The 17,642-nt window shown below is 49.8% G+C and overlaps 1 protein-coding gene across 1 annotated transcript in view; it reads right to left on the bottom strand.

Moving 5' to 3' along the window:
• LOC142925616 (fructosamine-3-kinase-like) overlaps nt 1-401 on the bottom strand; it is a 38,914-nt gene extending 38,513 nt beyond the window's left edge. Inside the window, exon 1 of the mRNA XM_076068663.1 lies at nt 288-401. The gene's annotated coding sequence lies outside the window, so the exon portion shown is untranslated. The remainder of the gene's footprint in view (nt 1-287) is intronic.
• Between the last annotated feature and the right edge of the window lie 17,241 nt (nt 402-17,642).

The following is a 17,642-nucleotide window of genomic DNA, read 5'->3' as shown; positions in this document are numbered from 1 at the left end:
AACTCGTGTGCCACCACCTGCACAACCACCACAATAACAACCACACAACAATAACCACGACCAACAACTGTAACCACAACTATAATTTAACCACAACTATAATTCCCATCAGCCACACGGCCCTCTGGGAGTGCCTCTCAACAGCAGCAGCAGCAGGGCCGAGCTCTGCTTGAAGCAGCGCCGTGAACTCAGCAGAACGTGACGGCTGTGGGCCAGGCGCCTCCTTTGTCTCCCCCCACCGCCGCCGCCGCCACTGCTGATGTGGACACACCGCGCGAGGTTCTCACCTTCAGGCTGAGTCGACGTAGAGGAGGCCCAGCGAGCCGCTCGCCACCCACAATCCACAGCGCGCGCCGCCTCCACTCGGCCCCGCCGAGAAGCGGAAGTAGCAGCGGGGGAGGGGGGCGGGGCATGGGGGGTGAGGGGGCGGGTCGCAAGGCGGGGCATGGGGGAGCAAGGGGGGGGTGAGGGGGAGCATAGAGGGGGTTCGTTAGGTGGAGAAAAAGGGGGGGCATGGGGGGTTGTGAGGGGGCATGGGGGGTTGTGAGGGGGCATGGGGGGTTGCGAATGTGGAGGGGCGGGGGGGGGAAGGGGGGTCACGAGGAGGGGCAGGGGGGTAGCGAGGGGGAGGGAAATGGCGGACCATGGGGCGTGGTCGCGAGGGGGGGCAGGGGGGGAGGAGCTCAGGTGTGAGGGGGAGGAGCTCATGGCTCTGACGTCACGGGGGCGTGGTTACCTTGGACCACCCCCGCGTCTCGCGCCACGTGCTTCCGACTGGCAGTTTGGCCGTTAGAGAGACGCGGACCGACCCCAGAGCAGGAGTGGAACCGGGCTGTGGGTGAGTGGTGGCGGTGGTGGTGTGAGTCTCTCTGTGCGAGTCTGTGTGTGTGTGTGAGGCTTTCTATATGAGTCTGTGTGTGTGTGACTCTCTGTGTGTGTGTGAGTCTATCTGTGTGAGTCTGTGTGTGTGTGAGTCTCTCTGTGTGAGTCTGTGTGTGAGACTCTGTGTGTGTGACTCTCTGTATGTGTGTGAGTCTCTGTGTGAGTCTGTGTGTGTGTGAGACTCTCTGTGTGTGTGACTCTCCGTGTGAGTCTCTGTGTGTGTGACTCTCTGTGTGACTCTCTGTATGTGTGAGTCTGTCTGTGTGTGTGTGACTCTCTGTATGTGTGAGTCTCTGTGTGTGTGTGTGAGTCTCTGTGTCTGTGTGTGTGTGAGTCTCTGTGTGAGTCTCTGTGTGTGTGTGTGAGTCTCTGTGTGAGTCTGTATGTGTGTGTGTGAGTCTGTGTGAGTCTCTGTGTGTGTGAGTCTGTATGTGTGCGAGTCTCTGTGTGAGTCTGTGTGTGTGTGTGGAACGGTCGTAGAGCTGACAGCGCGCCACGCTATAAACCCGGCGACCCCGAGTTGGATTCCCTCTAAAGGCCAACAGCAGTAACGATTATCTGAACCGGTGCTGGGCCTCCCCTAGATCGACTCAACCTCGAATGAGTACCTGGTGTGGTGTGTAAAGATCGCCACTGGGGAGACAAAGGCGGCCGGGCGTGGTGCTGGCAATCCAACCCCCTCGTGTGTCGTGCCGGCCTTCATACGTACTGCTGGCTAACAGCACTTGCCCCTACAGCCTGTTAAGTCTCTACGGGGATCTTTGTCTTTGGTGTCCCATACTGGCAGGGGGAGGAGTGGTGGTGTTAATGTTGGTGGTATTAGTGGTGGGGGTGCTCGTGATGGTGGTGGTGTTAGTTGTGTTAGTGATGGTGGTGTTAGTGATTGTGGTTGTTAGTAGTGGTGATAGTGGTGGTGTTACTGGTGTTAGTGATGGTGGTGTTGGTGTTGGTGGTATTAGTGATGGTGGTGTAAGTGAGGTGATTGGATGCCATGGTGGTCCCCATCTTTAAGAAGGGAGACCGCACAGACTGTAACAACTACAGGGGCATCTCACTCCTCAGTGTGCTGAGAAAGGTCCTGGCAAGGATTATTCAACACTGCCTTACCAGGCATGCTGAGGAGAGGCTTGCGGAGCCCCAATGTGGTTTCAGGAAAGGGTGGTCCTGCACAGATGCCATATTTTCTGTCCGTTTGCTAAAGCAGAGGTGTAGGGAATTCCAACAAGACCTACATCTCTGCTTTATTGACCTGGTAAAGGCCTATGACACCATCAGTAGGCCTGGGCTCTGGGTTCTTCGTGCTTTCGGAGTCCCTGACCCGCTGCTCACGATCTTTAAGGACCTTCATTATGGTGAGCGGACCCGGGTAAAACTACATTGCCGGGAGTCGGAGCCATTCCCTGTTCACCTTGGGGTGCGACAGGGATGTCCTCTGGCTCCAACATTATTTAACATCTATTTCGACCACGTAGTTCGTGAGGCCTTCAGTAGCTGTACCGGAGGAATTTCCATCTGGTACAGATACAGTGGGAGGCTGATCAATGCCCGGATGCCGTCAAGGGATGGCTCCCTATTGGTCAACCACGTTATGTATGCCGATGACGTGATAATTGCGGCTCACTCAGAGGAGGAGTTGGAGGCGCTGCTGCTAAAACTGGAGTGTGCCACTAAGAGGTGGGGCCTTACCATCAGCCCCACCAAAACGAAGTGCCTGCCTGAGTATTTTGTACCATCGGGCACTCCACTTCCACAACTCCCAATCGGTGATGGGGCAGTTGTGGAGAGAGTGGAAAGTTTCCCATACCTGGGCAGTGTGCTCATGACCATCTCCGGTTTAACAGCAGAGGTCTCACTCCGAATCAGTCGAGCGGCATTATCTTTTCAGCAGTTGCGTAACGCTGTGTGGAAGCTACCTGGTCTGTCGCTCCACACGAAGCTTCGGGTCTTCTCAGCCACAGTCATTCCCTCCCTTCCCTACGCTTGTGAAACGTGGACCCCCCTAATGGAACATCTTTGCCGGTTAGAAACGTTGAGGCTGGCCTGCCTCTGATCAATCCTGGGTTTAACCAGGCTGGATTGTGTGAGGAACTCACAAATCCTCGAAAGATCTGGACAAAGCCTCATCAGTGAGCTCCTCCGGCAGGCAAGGCTGCGTTGGCTGGGCCATGTAGCCCGCATGCCCAATCACCGCATGCCCAAGCAGCTTTTATTTGGCCGGATCGAGGGGGCTGAAGGGACGCAGCACGGGCTAGAGAAGAGATAGAATGATGTGGTACAGCAGGATGTGGAGCTGAGTGGACTTGCCGATAACTGGTACCAGCTGTGTCAAGATCGGCCTCTGTGGAAGAGGCTCGTGAAGGACGCTACTGGGCAGTTGGAGGCAGTCGCCCTCCAACAACAACGGAGAGCGCAGGAACGACGCTCACAACAACGAGCAGAGCGCCGGATGGCTAAAGCACAGCAAGTTGGCACAGTAAGGGGCACAGGTGGTGCATCAGCCAGTCATCTCACTCAGTCGACCTGTGGCACCTGGGTCTGCCCCGTGACCTCCTGCCAGCGGGCGGGCGTTCGACACTTCACGTGGCCTCAAGGTGCACATGGCCTGGCACAAGCGTCGTGGTGACATCACCGCCACTTAGTGGCGAATGGCGATTGTTGTTGTTGGTGTTAGTGATGGTGGAATTTTTGTTGCTGGTGTTAGTCGTGGTGGTGTTAGTGATGGTGGTATTATTGGTGCTGGTAGTGGTGTTCGTGGTGGTCTTAGTGGTGGTGTTAGTGTTGGTGGTATTATTGGTGGTGGTGTTAGTAGTGGTGTTAGTGATGGTGTTAGTGGGGTAGTGTAGCAGTTAGCGCGCTGCGCTAAGAACCTGGCGACCTGGGTTTGATTCCCGCTCACAGTCAACATTGGTGACGATTATCTGAACTGGTCCTGGGCCTCACCCTAGATTGACTCAGCCTTAAATGAGTATCTGGTGCGAGGTGCAAACATTGCCACTGGGGAGACAAAGGCGGCCGGGCGTGGTGTTGGCTACCCACCCCCTCGTGTGCCGTGGCGGCCTTCATAGGTGCTCGCGGACAGCACTTACCCCAACAGTCTGTTAAGGCTATACGGGGGATCTTTGTTCGTGGTGTTAATTGTGGTGTTAGTAGTGGTGTTCGTAGTAGTGGTGTTCGTAGTGGTGGTGTTCGTAGTGGTGGTGTTCGTAGTGGTGGTGTTGGTGGTGTTAGGAGTAGTGTTAGTAGTGGTGTCCGAACAGAGGAGCAACGCTCACGACAACAACCTTTGAGCCGGGCATCTAAAATGCAGCAAGTTGGCACAGTCATCTCAGTCAGACAACTCATGGCACCTGGGTCTGACCTGTGACCGCCTGTCAGTGAGCCTTCGGCACTTCACGTGGTCTCAAAGTGCACCTGGCCTGGCACAGGCGCCGTGGTCACATCACCGCTACTTAGTGGCGAATGGCAGTTGTTTTTTGTATTTTTCGTATTGTGTGACTGGTGAGGATGTGAGTCCGTGTTGATGAGAGTCCGCATTGTGACGTGACGTGGGTTTAGACGTGGGTGTGTCATGCCCCTTCAACTCTGCGTGTCCCTTGCCTCTGTCTGCCGCTCTCCACGCAGAGACCCGGACCGCGCGAGAGACACCGTGAGCTCTGAGGACCCTCGTCTGCAAGTTGCTACCATGGAGGTACATGTGGCTCCTCGACTCGTGTGGTGAAGTATGGGTGGACGTGTGTTCTCTCCTCTGCGTGTGCCTACCTGTCACCTGTATACCTGGGTGTGCTTCTCCTTGCCCGCCTAAGTGTGTGCGGGTCTATCAGAGTGTCTCTCCGAGATCCTGTTGGTGTACGTGCCCGTCTACGCGTGAGCATCTACAGCGCTGTTATCTATCCACTGATGGATGAACGCCTCCCTCCCTGAGACCCTACTACCCCTCACATCCTGTGATGGAATAATCCGCCAAGCGCCGATTTCGTCGCACCATCTCTCTGGTGGCTCTCCTCTCTGATGTGTTCTGTTCCTTGGTTGTCGCTCCGTTATTATTCTTGACCGTGAGCCATTGTTGTCCCTCCTAGCCATGGCTCGTCCGGCCCGAGTCCCACTCACTCCTCTTAACAGTTTGAACGATCCCATTGACCTGCGTGTGACCTCGAAATCCACACGTCTTTCATTGTAAATCCAAGCATGGCAACTGATATTGGCCAAATATCCCAACGCTGAGAACTGGCAACATCTCGGCAGGACCCTCCTGAATGTGGAGCCCAGGATGTCAGAGATGCTGGCTCAGTGCTCGCCCACTGCACTTGCTCCAACATCTTAATCAAGCCCATGTGGTGGACCTTTGTCTTTGTGTGTGTAGATCAGCCGAGCTGGAGAGGCTCGGAGTAACGGCGAGTCTTGCACCACGTGGAGTGCGCTGTCCTCAGCGCGCACCGGCTCCATCCACAGCAAATCGCCACAAGGTAAGAATAGAAATGAGTGACGTCAAGATGGCCACGCTGAATGGTGGGACATCACGACGGTCATGTTTCAAGGGGGACGTCACAGTGACCATGATGCATGGGGGACTTCATGGTGGCCATGTTGCATGGGTGATGTACCGTTCGAATTTTGCCGTTCTCTGGTCTAACACCGACGAGACAAGGTCATAAAGAAGGCTGTCTCTGGTGCGGGCCAGTCAGTTTCAAAGACAATGCCCATATATTATCGGAGCATGTTTGTTTGCATATTTTTCAACAAGTACGTGTGGTAAATGCAGACTTGATGCCTTGCAAAAGGTATCTATTTGGTGTTTGAACATATTAACACCTGTTTTTGTGCCAGAAAGGGTAAAAGCTATTCTTATTTCATAAAATCCTTCTTGGCATACCTGTGTTATATTTATCTAATTCGTTAACCCCGTTTTCAAACCCAAGCAACCTAAGATGTCCTCAGAGCTGCATATAGCTGGACATCGAACAAAGATGATCACTGCATGGCACGCTTTCAGATGTGCTTCTGCAGTCATCTGGAATGCTCTTCCGACATTAGGCAGCCACTGGAGCGATGCACTTTTAAATCAATAATTTTTGCGAACTTGTTAGTTTGTTGCCTTTCCCCCTCACTTCTGATTAGCAGGGCTGCCGAAGCACGGTTTAACATACGGACATAACTGGTATTGGCCAAAACATCCAAATCCCCTGCAAATTCCTCAAATTGGGATCACACAGCAGACGTAATGGCAGCAGCGTCGCCCCCATTCTCTGTAAAGCATCTGCAGGAACCTCCTGAAAAGGAATCTTGAGACTTTTTGAGGCAGTGCTGCTTAAATGAAAGATCACCGACAGCTGTTGTTATTCTCTTGCCTGCAGCAATCCTGGCTCTCTTTGGCCCACAAATGACCCACCGGGAGAAGCTGGAGCTTGTCGCCATACAGGAAGTATGGTACTTTGCGCTCCGTAACAGATCCCGGGGACACAACAACGATGGATACGACGACCACGAACATCATTACATTCCGGTGAGACTCGCCACAAAGCCCCCGCCGTGGGGGCGGTCACAGGGCGCAGCGGTCGCGGGGTTCGTGGCTTCTTGTCATTGCAATTTAAGCAGCAACCAACCAGAGAAAGCACACGTGCACTCTCCCACACACTTCACAATCAGAAGTTTATTTCCCAAGTTAAGCCCATTGAGCTAAAGAGCTTTTTTTAGGGTGACTCGGCCAGCAGACATCAGAGCATTCCACAATTACAGATTTAAGAAAACCAAATACTTAATAAAAGCAATTATTTCGTAAAATAATGCTCACATGTTGTGATTTTCAAAATATAGTCAGTCTAAATTTGTGTAATTTTGTGCAGGTCCACCATGAGCACCTTCACTACCGCTATGAGGTGCTGAAGAAGATTGGGGATGGAGCTCAAGGCCAGGTGATCCGGTGCCTTGACCACAAGATGAACACCCTGGTGGCAGTGAAGATCTTGAGATCACCATTGAGGTAAGAATTCAGAGTGGTGTCGTCACAAGGACGACGTTGTTGTTACGTCAAGTGCTGTGGGCGGCCGTGTGATGAGGTGGTGACAAGTCGTGCCTCACGTAGAGGGTCCCCGGTTCGACTCCTGACTCGGGTGTCCTCCTGTGTGGAGTTTGTATGTTCTCCCCCTGTTCTGGATCAGTTCACTCTTACATTACATTAAGTCTTCATTTAACCCGGTAGATGCATTCCTGAAAAGTGCCGCATTAAGGGAAAGCACATTAAGCAAACATAATATCCCCATATATAATGTAACGATAAAGTTTTGCAAGATAAAATACACGCACACAGTGATGTAAAGAGATCAATAACGGAGGGCATGCTGTCACGTCACGTGATCATTCCGCATTCCGCCTACTGTGTCATACCGCTCAGCTTTGCAATTTTATAGCGGGCACATTCCACGTTATAATGGGCGCTTTCCTGCATTAGAACAGAAGCATTCCGAATTATAATGGGTGCGGTCCGTGTTATAACGGGAGCCTTCCATGTTATCATGGGCACGTTCCACGCTATAAAAGGCGTGTTCCACGCTGTAATGGGGTTGTCCCATGTCATAACGGGCGTGTTCCGTGTTATAACGTGTGCGTTCTGCGTTATAGCAGCTACATCATGGGACCTCCTTTGCCAATACCAAAATATACTCCCAAAGAAGGTCCATGATGTAGCCGTTCACCCTGAGCTCTCATTACTCTGATAACGCTTGTCTTTGTGCTGTACGCCTTTTGGCGTCCTCTGGTCTAACATCGTTTTTGAGACGAGGCTCAAAAGAAAGCTGTCTCTGGTGTGGACCAATCAGTTTCAAAGACAATGCATATATTATCAGAGTATGTTTTTGTTTGCATTCTGACCACAAGTATTATGGTTAATGCAGACATGATTCCTTGTAAAAGGTTTCAGTTTGGTGTTTTAACATCTTAACACCTGTTTTGTTGCCAGAAAAAAATGGAAAATCTATTCTGATATTTTGGTACTGGCAAAGGAGGTCCCATGATATTCCACGTTATAATGCCTTGCTCTGTGAGAGCCACATTCAGTCACGACTCAGCTGTGGCTCAGTCTCTAAAACTCAGGCTCAGCTCTCGCTCAGCCGTGGTTTGGCTCAGGCTTGAGCCGCTCAGCTGCTGTTAAAGATACATGAGTGGCTCAGCCGTGGCTTGGCTCAGCTTCTGGGAATCCTGAGTGTGGCTGGGGCCATGCTCGGAGTCGGCTCAATTCACACATTAGGGAATCACTACGTTCAGGCAACACCCCAAACCCCCTTCTATCCCTTGCTTATTTGATCCTCTTCCCGATCCTTTCTGGAACCTTCCATGAGCGCGCTATCGGAACTCACAATGCCATTACACTTGGGGAACGCATATTTATTTATTTAATTCGGAATAGAATTTGTTTCTGGTCATTCCTTTAGCAAGTCTAAATCATGATTAATTTGTGGATTTTCTCTGCACAGCTCCAAGGATGATAAATTTCAGAGAAAGGAGCTCCAGATGGCTCTGGAACTTCAGGGTGAGGGCAGTGATGAGGAGTACAACGTCATCAAAGTCCTGAACCATTTTGACTTCAGAGGACACCACTGCATTGTCCTGGAGCTGTTGAAGTACGTACCATGTGTTCCCACCGCCCCCCCACCCCCCATAGCGTGGTTAACTACATTAGCTAAACTAAAACTTTTATTTAACAGGTAAAGCCCACTGCCCTATCAGTTATTTTTCACAAGCGGCCTGGTTACAAATTATAGCTAAAAAAAGTGGCTTATGTGGAAATGTATAGCAGCCAAATACTCTAAACACACGTTTCTAAATGTGGAGGGACAAACCAGAGAACCCGGAGAAAAATCCACGTGACCAGGGGTAGAACATGCAAACTCAAAATATACATGCGTCACGGTCGGGATCAAAGCCCCGATCTCTTCCACACCAGGGGAGGGTGGTAACGTCACACCACCGGGGCTAGATGTTACTTTTGGGATTCCTGTGCCACCCACGCATTGCGGTACTGTGGAGCTGTCATGTGTCCCGGGTGCACGAGGCCACTCCTCTTTTCTCAATCAGCCCTGCCCACTTTTATATAGCCACGCCTCCACTCGATCAGCAGGTTGGCTGCAGCGCAGTGGTGACGCTTGTGCCCCTCGGTGAAAATCCCTGAGTTCGATTCTCAACTCGGATGCCTTTCTGCGTGGAGTTTGTATCTCCTAATGGATAATTCCACCACCCGGAAACAGAGCCAATGAAAGCAAGTGGACAGATGTGCTAACTGATTTGGTTCATCAGCAAACCGATGACCTAAACCCACACTGAGCTATGAATCATATTAGTCGTGAATGTGCAAATATAATATTAATATTGTCGTTATCAGAATCCACGCAGTATTGCAGGGTATGACACTGACGCAGCTTCGTTGTTGTCATTGTTGTTGCTGCTGCTGCCTCTTTCACAGGGAGAGCCTCTATGATGTGATTACGGAAGCGGGGTTCCGGAAATTGCACATGGGGATGGTGAAAACTTACACCAGGGGCATCCTCAAGTTCCTTTGCCACACCAAGGCCAGGAGCATCATCCATGCGGACATCAAGCCAGTGAGTGGACACAGCATTCAGCGGGACTTTGTTCCGGAGTTGTGTCATTATTGGGGACTCGGTCCATAGAGAAAACTAACCACGTTGGTCACAGGGTCGATGTGTTAGCTCTGTCCGTCTGAAAAGAATGATTTTCAAAACGTGCCAAACACGCGTTTGAACTGACAGCTGCCCGTTGTCAGCTTCCATGCTGTGAATGGAAAACTTCCCAAGACAAACGCGCGGTGGAAGGCGTCACGAAATCCATGCGCCCTCGAGCGTGGTTTTTGGTCCGTAACTCGTTATCGGGCAGCTGAGCAACTAGGATAAGTTGTCTATAGAGCCTCGACTAACATCGCTCATCTTGACGCATTTGAAAGGGGCACCCCCAGTGGCAGCTGTCAGAAAACAGCGAATGTTGCACTGGACTCAAGGTTGATGATGGCGCTACGTCTCACCTAGTTCCCCTGTTTAGCTTGTACCGTGGTACGTGATTGATCCACTGCTGGCTGAATGCTATCGGCGTAACCTCCGAGTGTGAATTCCTTCTGCCTTTCTTCCTTTAGGAAAATGTTCTACTCAAGGATCCCGTAACCGGCACCGTCAGGGTCACGGACTTTGGCACCAGCTTTTTTGTGAAAAGGCAACGTGAGTAACCTCACCTGGGTGTGAGTTTCTGCCTGTGGGTGTGTCTGTGTTCCAGTGTGTGTGTGTGTGCAAGTCTCTTAGTGTCTGTACATGTGACAGTGTGTGATAACGATGCTGTTCATGACACAGTGAGTATACACACACACGTACATATATATTTGTTGTTGTTGTGCAGCTCTGCATGTGGGTGGGACCCTGCCATACCTCTCTCCGGAGGTATTGCTGGGCTACAGATTAACGTGTGCAGTGGACATGTGGGCACTGGGCTGCACAGTGGCGAAGTTGGCGACCGGCAGGAATTTATTCCAGTCGGACAGCTGCGACGACCACCTCCCGTGCTGCATGGAGGTATTTCCAACTGGCCGTTCACCCGCTCGTGATTCCCCCCTCCTTTCTTGAAGTTGTAGGCTATGGGGGGGGAGCCAGGAGAGGGGGGGCGATTGGCTACTTGGTGATCTGGCGAATGGCAGCCATCGTATGTTTTATGTGTGTACACGTGTGTCTTGTACGTGTGGGGGGAGCAGTGGTGTAGCGGTTAGCGTGCTCAGCTACAAACCTGCTAATGCGAGTTTGATTCCAATTCACGGCCAACATCAGTGAGGATTATCTGAACCGGTACTGGGCATCCCCTAGTACAAATCAGCCTCAAATGAGTACCTGGTGCCGTGTGTACCTGCTTCAATATGGCCAACCATCCCCTCTCTGTGTGTGCCACAGTCCTAGCCCTCAACAGGTGCCGCTACTGTTGCTGCTGCTGTTTCTACTCACTACTAAAAACACTTGCCCCTACAGTCTGCTGCGGCTACACGGGTGACTTTTGCCTTTATCTCAACCATGTGCAGATCCTCGGGTTGCCTCCAAAATGCATGATGGATGCAGCTCCTGACGGAATGCACTACTTTGGTGAGTTGAAGGGTGGGGCGAGCATCCGACCGGATTCAGTGTTAGGGTGTGGCCTGGAGCTGTTGTAGTTTTTTTGGGGGGGTTGCCATGGGGGGGGGGGGTCTCTTTGTATTTTCAATTCCTTGGGTGAGTGGGTGGGTAAATAGGCGCGTGGGCGAGTGGGTAGGTGGGCAAAGTGGTGGTTGGTGACTGTGTGTTTCTCCTGCTGTGTATGTCTCCTGCAGATCGTTTGGGCATGATGTTCTGCCCAGTCAAGAGAAGGGTGCCAGGGAGCTTGTCACTTCAGAGGGCACTCAGAAGCCACGACCGGGAGTTTGTTGACTTTGTCAGCTCCTGCCTGCGGTAAGAATCATCCCCCACTCCCTCCCCCCTCCCCATGAGGATTTCCCCCACCAAGGTGATCAACGATCGCTCTCCACCGATAACCAGGAAGATGTGGAGCTGAGTTAACCTGCCGATGACCAGTACCACCGGTGTTAAGATCGCCCTCTTTGGAGGTCCGTTAAAGATGCTCCTCGGCAGTGCGAGGCTCAGGGCATTTTAAGAGTACTGCGTATTGAAGGATTGACGCTGCTACCAAGACTACCGCTGCTGCCGTGCATTCCTGGACCTCGTGGGAGAAGGGAAGGAACGTCAATCCTCTCACCACGCCTCTCTCACCATGTGCGCTGCGTGTTACCCCCGTGCGTCTCTCAACAGATGGGATCCGGATTGTCGTATGACGCCAGCGCAGGCGCTGGGTCACAGCTGGCTCCGGACCGTGGCCACCAGCACCACCAGCAACGCCACCGCCACCACCATTGCTGCTCCTGGCAGGGTACAGTGTTTTGGAGCTGCTGAGCGACGGTAAGCCACGAGCTGCTTGTCCAATGTTCAAGGCAGTCCATAGGGAGGTGTGGGGCCCGGGGCAAGTCACAATTAAATCGGAAGTATTAGCAACAATACAGGGGTTTTTTCGGTTAGATCGCATAGATATACATGTGTTGTTAAACTCACCACCACCCAACACAGCCAATTAGTAAGGTGTATCATGTAAACAAAATGTGCCAATTAGTTACTAGATCAGCACACCAGTGTTGGAAAGTAAACCCACCACATTTACTATTCGATTTCGACATTTTGCCGGGGATTGCAACCAGCCTCATAAGGTGACGGCCAGAATTGTGGAGAAATACTCCTGTTTCGGTCGTAAATAGTGATAAATGTGAATGTGATGTCATCATTTGTGAGCCAATCTGGTGCGAAAGCCTACGTGTTAAAAAGACATTTGACGTCTGACACCGTGACATCGAAGCACAGGGCCGCCAAAAGCACGGTGCCTGGGGCGGTTTCCCCAGTACACCGTACCCGGGGGACGGCTCTGCTCCTGTTAATGTATTTATATTTATTACTACTACCCTTATTTAGCCAGCATGAGCCTCACTCAGTCTCAAGACTCTTTTTCAGTAGAGTCCTGCCAAGTTGTTTGCAGTACAGAACAAATTTGCTTTTGCTACTGCTGCTATGCGATCCCGATTGAATGATTTGGAGGTTCAATTTCTAACACTGGCGAGGATGTCCATCCAACACTGGTTGCGTGGCGTGTGTCAGGGTTCAGTTACGTGGAGGAAAATGCCAAACCCAAAGGAATGAAAGTTACATTTTAATGTACAATTTTATTGAGGGACTGTGTGTTGTCTTGGAGGGGTCTGGGGCTGTTTTTGTTGATGTTTTGCTGCCTTGCCCAAGTTTACATTTAGTGTTGAAAATCTGGCAGGATTTTATGTACTTTGTGCTTATGTGCTCAATTTTTTGTGACTTGCTTACATTTTTACACGTTGCACTCCTTTTGTTTGTTGTTGTAACTTGCTGACCGTGTGCCTCGACTGCATATCTGTGAAAGAAGAGCTTCATAGCTTATCGGATTCCTCTTCATCCAGTCTAAATAATGTATTCTGATTTTGGAAACCAATGCAGGACAAAACGGGGGGGGGGGGAGGGGGTAGAACACACTCCACATTCCACACGGAGAAAGTGGCCCAAGTATGGGAATCAAACCCAGGTCCCTCTTTGAATGAGTTCCAGCCCTGCCGCCTGCAAACGAACACATGTACAGTTCAAACCCCACGTATACATTCGGTTATATACGGATGTATTTTTATAATTGGTTCCTGGGTGAGGACAAATAATGAGACAGCCATATCTTTGCCATGTAGCCCTTCATCCTTTGTGATATCGTAAGACTAATGCCTATTCTGTAACCAGACCCTCGATGGGCAAAGGTATGCTGCATTATTGCAGCATCGTTATTAGCCTGGTTAATCTATCTCTGCACACAGTTAGTCCGTACGCGGACGATGGTGGGGGGGCTGTGATCTCTGCTGTAGCAGGAAGTTGGAACGGTGTCGTGCGCATCTCTTTACAGAGCGGAGCCGGCGCTGCCCCCATCCTCCGCGCTTGCCCTGGCCTCTAAATGGATGCTGACGTTTGTGGTGGAAGAGGAGACCCTGGTGGAGGAGCTGGTGGTGCAGGAGGAGGAGGAGACCCTAGTGGAGGAGCTGGTGGTGCAGGAGGAGGAGACCCTTGTGGAGGAGCTGGTGGTGCAGGAGGAGGAGACCCTTGTGGAGGAGCTGGTGGTGCAGGAGGAGGAGGACACCCTGGTGGAGGAGCTGGTGGTGCAGGAGGAGACACTGGTGGAGGAGCTGGTGGTGCAGGAGGGGGAGGAGACCCTGGTGGAGGAGCTGGTGGTGCAGGAGGAGAGTCTGGTGGAGGAGCTGGTGGTGCAGGAGGAGGAGACCTTGATGGAGGAGCTGGTGGTGCAGGACGAAGAGGAGATGGAGGGGGAGACAGAGGAGGTGGAGATGAAGAAGGAGCAGGAGGAGGAGATGGTGGTGCAGGAGATAGTGGTGGAGGAGAAGGAGATGACAAGGAAAGAGGATCAGGCGATGGTGATGCAGGAGGAGAAGAGGAAGCGAGGGGGCCTGGCTCGCATAGGGAGAACCATCCGTTCACTCCTCCGACGCGCGCTGCTGTGTGGTGGCCGGTCCACCACACAGTAGAGGTGGTGGTCATGGATCGTTGTGAACCACGACCACTATCACCACACCCACCACATGCACACTCCACACATACACCCCCCTGTGATACCCACCACCCACCACACACACCCTGCACCCACCAACCCCGTGACACCCACCACACACTACACAAAGGGCTAGGGGTTTAGAGGGTTAGGGGTTTATAAAGTTATGGGTTTAGAGGTTTTGGGGTATTTTGGGGATAAGGGGTTTATATGTTTAGGTATTTCGAGGGTTATAGGGTTTAGGGGTTGAGAGTGTTAGGGGTTTAGGGGATTCTAGAGTTAGGGGTTTAGAGGGTTAGGGTTTTAAGGGTAAAGGGGTTTAAAGGGTTAGGTGTTTAGAGGATTAGGCTATTAGGGGTATAGGGGTTTAAAGAGTTAGGGGTTTAGGGGTTCAGAGGGTTATGGTTTTAAGGGTAGAGGGGTTAAGAGGGTTAGGATTTAGAGGGTTTTGGGTTTAAAGATTTTGTGTTTAAGGGTTTAGGTTAGGGGTTCAGTAGGTTAGAGGTTTGGGGGTTTATGGGTTAGGATTTTAGAGCGTGATGGGTTTAGACCGTTATGGTTTTAAGGGTAAAGAGGTTTTGAGGGTTGAGTTTTAGAGGGTTACAGTTTAGAAGGTTATGGTTTTAAAGGGTTCTCGGTTTAGAGAATTAGGTGTTTAGAGGGTTTATGGGGTTTGATTGTTAAAGGGTTAGTGGTTTAGAGGGTTAGGAGTTTATAAGGTTATGGGCTTAGGGGTTTAGAGGTTTTGGGGTTGTTAGGGGGTAAGCAGTTTAGAGGTTTGGGGGGTTTTAAGGGTTATGATGTTTAGGGTTTGAGCGTATTAGGGGTTTTGAGGGTTAGGGTTTTAGTGGGTTAAGGGTGTAGAGGGTTAGGGGATTAGAGGGTGAGGGGTTTAGAGGGTTGGGGTTTTCGGGGTATTTGGGTTAGGATTTCAAAGGGTGAGGAGTTTAGACAGATAGGGTTTTAAGGGTGAAGGGGTTGAGGTCTTTATTTGGTAGAGTTTAGAAGGTTATGGGTTTAGAGGGTTAAGGGTTTAGAGTTACTGTCGGTGTTTAGAGGTTTATGGGGTTTATGGGTTTTGATTGCTCGGTGTTTTGGTTTACAAGGTTACGAGTTTGAGAAGGTTATGGGTTTAGAGGTTTCGGTGTTTCGGGGATTAGAGGCTTATAAGGTGAGGGGTTTAAAGGGTTATGGTTTTACAGGTTTATGGGTTTAGACAATTTGGGGTTTAAGGGTTTAGAACAGGGGTGGGCAAATTTTTTGACTCGTGGGCCACAATGGGTTCTAAAATTTGACAGAGGGGCCGGGCCAGGAACAGATGGATGGAGTGTTTGTGTGAACTAATATAAATGTCATGTAAAAATAATAACATGAAAGGATTTGGCCTTTAACAGGTAGCAAAGCATTTATTTGCAAGGCAATTTAACAAATTGCACCAACATGAAAAATACAAAAACATGTCATAACTCCCGGTCAAAGTGCACCATCTAATGGGGAAATGGGGGCATTACAGGAGAAAGGTAAAATTTAATTTAATAATAATATTTGTACACGTTCGGCGGGCCGGATTAAAAAGCCCAACGGGCCGTACTTTGCCCATGTCTGGTTTAGAAGGTTAAGGGTTTAGACAGTTAAGAGTTTTTGGGGTTTATGGGTTAGGGTTCTAAAGGGTGAGGTGTTTAGACGGTTGGAGTCTTCAGGGTAAAGTCCTTTAGAGAATTTGGTGTTTAGAGGGTTAGAGTTTAGAACGTTTTGAGTTTAGAGGGTTTAGAGAGTTACGTGTTTAGAGGTTTATGGGTTTCGATTGTTAGAGGTTGAATGGTTTAGATGGTTAGGAGTTGAGGAGGTTATAAGGGTATGTGTTTAGGGATTTAGAGGTATAGGGGTTTCAAGGGTTAGGGATTTAGAGTGTTAGGGGTTTAGTGGTTTGAGAGTTGAGGGTTTGACACCTAGACTTTCACAACTTATATTGGGTTAGTCTCCAACACTAAATGGCACTTTTTGTTGATGTGACAAATTTTCCTAATTGGCTGTGTCGGGTGGTGGCTGGTTTAACGACACATTTATAGTTACACAAGCTAACCCCCAAAAACATTTATGGGTTTAGAGGGTTAGGGGTTTAGTGGGTTATGTGTTTAGAGGGTTAGCATTTTAGGGGTATAGGTGTTTTAAGGGTTAGGCATCTAGAGGGTTAGTTCTTTAGAGGGTTGGGGTTTAAATGTGTTGGGATTAGATTAGGGATTTAGGGTTTTAGAACGTTAGGGTTTTGAGGGTTAGGGTTTTAGAAGTTGAGGATTTAGAAGGTTGTGAGTTCAGAGGGTTAGGGGTCTAGAGGGTTAGTTCATTAGAGGGTTGTGGTTTAGATTGGTTGGTATTTTGAATATTAGGGATTTAGGGTTTTAGAAGGATAGAGTTTCAAGGTTTAGAGGGTTAGGGATTCAGAGGGTTGAGGGTTTGGTTTTTAATGGCTTTGAAGGTTAGGGTTAAAAGACTAAGGGGTTTGGAGAGTGAGGGGTTTTTGGAGGGTTAGGGTTAAGGGTAAAGGGTTTGAGAGGATTAGCGGTTTAGATGGTTATGGGTTTAAATGGTTAGGGATTTAGATAGTTACGGGGTTTAGAGGTTTAGAGGGTTTTATTTGTTCGAGGTTTAGTGGTTAAGGTCTCTGTGCGAGTCCAACAGGTTTATTTTAGTCTATGGTAAGATAAAAACAGTTCAGTTTAATTTGTATATATTTAAACAATTTGTTTACCTTTCCTGTCGTGTTTTTGTATTGTATTTTTGTTATGTTCTGACCCGCCCGATTGGACGTCTGTGAAAACAGATCGTTATAGCTCATCAGATTCATCCAGTATAAATAAATATTCAGATTAAAATTCTATTGACCTCTGTGCGAATCTATGGATTTCTGTGTGAGTTTTTGGGTCTCTTGAGTGTATGGATCTCTGTGTGAGGCTATTGGTCTCTGTGCATGTCAAAATGACTCTGTGTGAGTCTATGGGGTTGCCGTGTGAGTCTGAGTGTCTGTAGGAATGTGTGGGTCTCTGTTGGAGTCAATGGGTTTCTGGGTATGGTTGTTTGTGCGAGTTTTACATGCACAAATGGAACTTAAAAAGGCCATTGAGGGTTGCAGAATCCAAGTTGAATATTAAGTTCCCCGCAGTGCAAGCCAGCTCCCTAGTCGTGTCATCAAACAGCCCCTGTAATTCTTTATAATAATAAAAGACTTACTCCAAGAAATCCACACTGAGTCACAGTAGGGTCCTGAATTGGGGTTTTATTTTATAATCTTTGGTTTTATTCTGTTAAGACACGTAGGTAAAAAATAAATTAAAATTAAATAAAAAAATTAAGCACGACGTTTCGAAGGCAACACAAGCTTCCGTCTTCAGGTGGAAACAGTCACAGCAAAAAATCGCTGCACCAAGTGGCGAGGCTCTGGAAACCTCTGGCTTAAATAAAGGTTAAGGGAGGGGGGGGGGGGGAGGAGCCATGTAGGGGGACCTTGGTGGGGTGAGGGGCTGAGTTAATCCGTCTTTTGTTGTGTAGAGGGTGTGGGGGGTGGGTCACTGTGTGTGTGC

Source organism: Petromyzon marinus, chromosome 22, assembly GCF_048934315.1.
Source record: "Petromyzon marinus isolate PM22_M1 ecotype Great Lakes invasive population chromosome 22, UKy_Petmar_22M1.pri1.0, whole genome shotgun sequence".
Lineage (NCBI taxonomy): Eukaryota > Metazoa > Chordata > Hyperoartia > Petromyzontiformes > Petromyzontidae > Petromyzon > Petromyzon marinus.
Note: the sequence above shows the minus strand (reverse complement) of the source record. Positions and strands in the feature narration are given on the sequence as shown.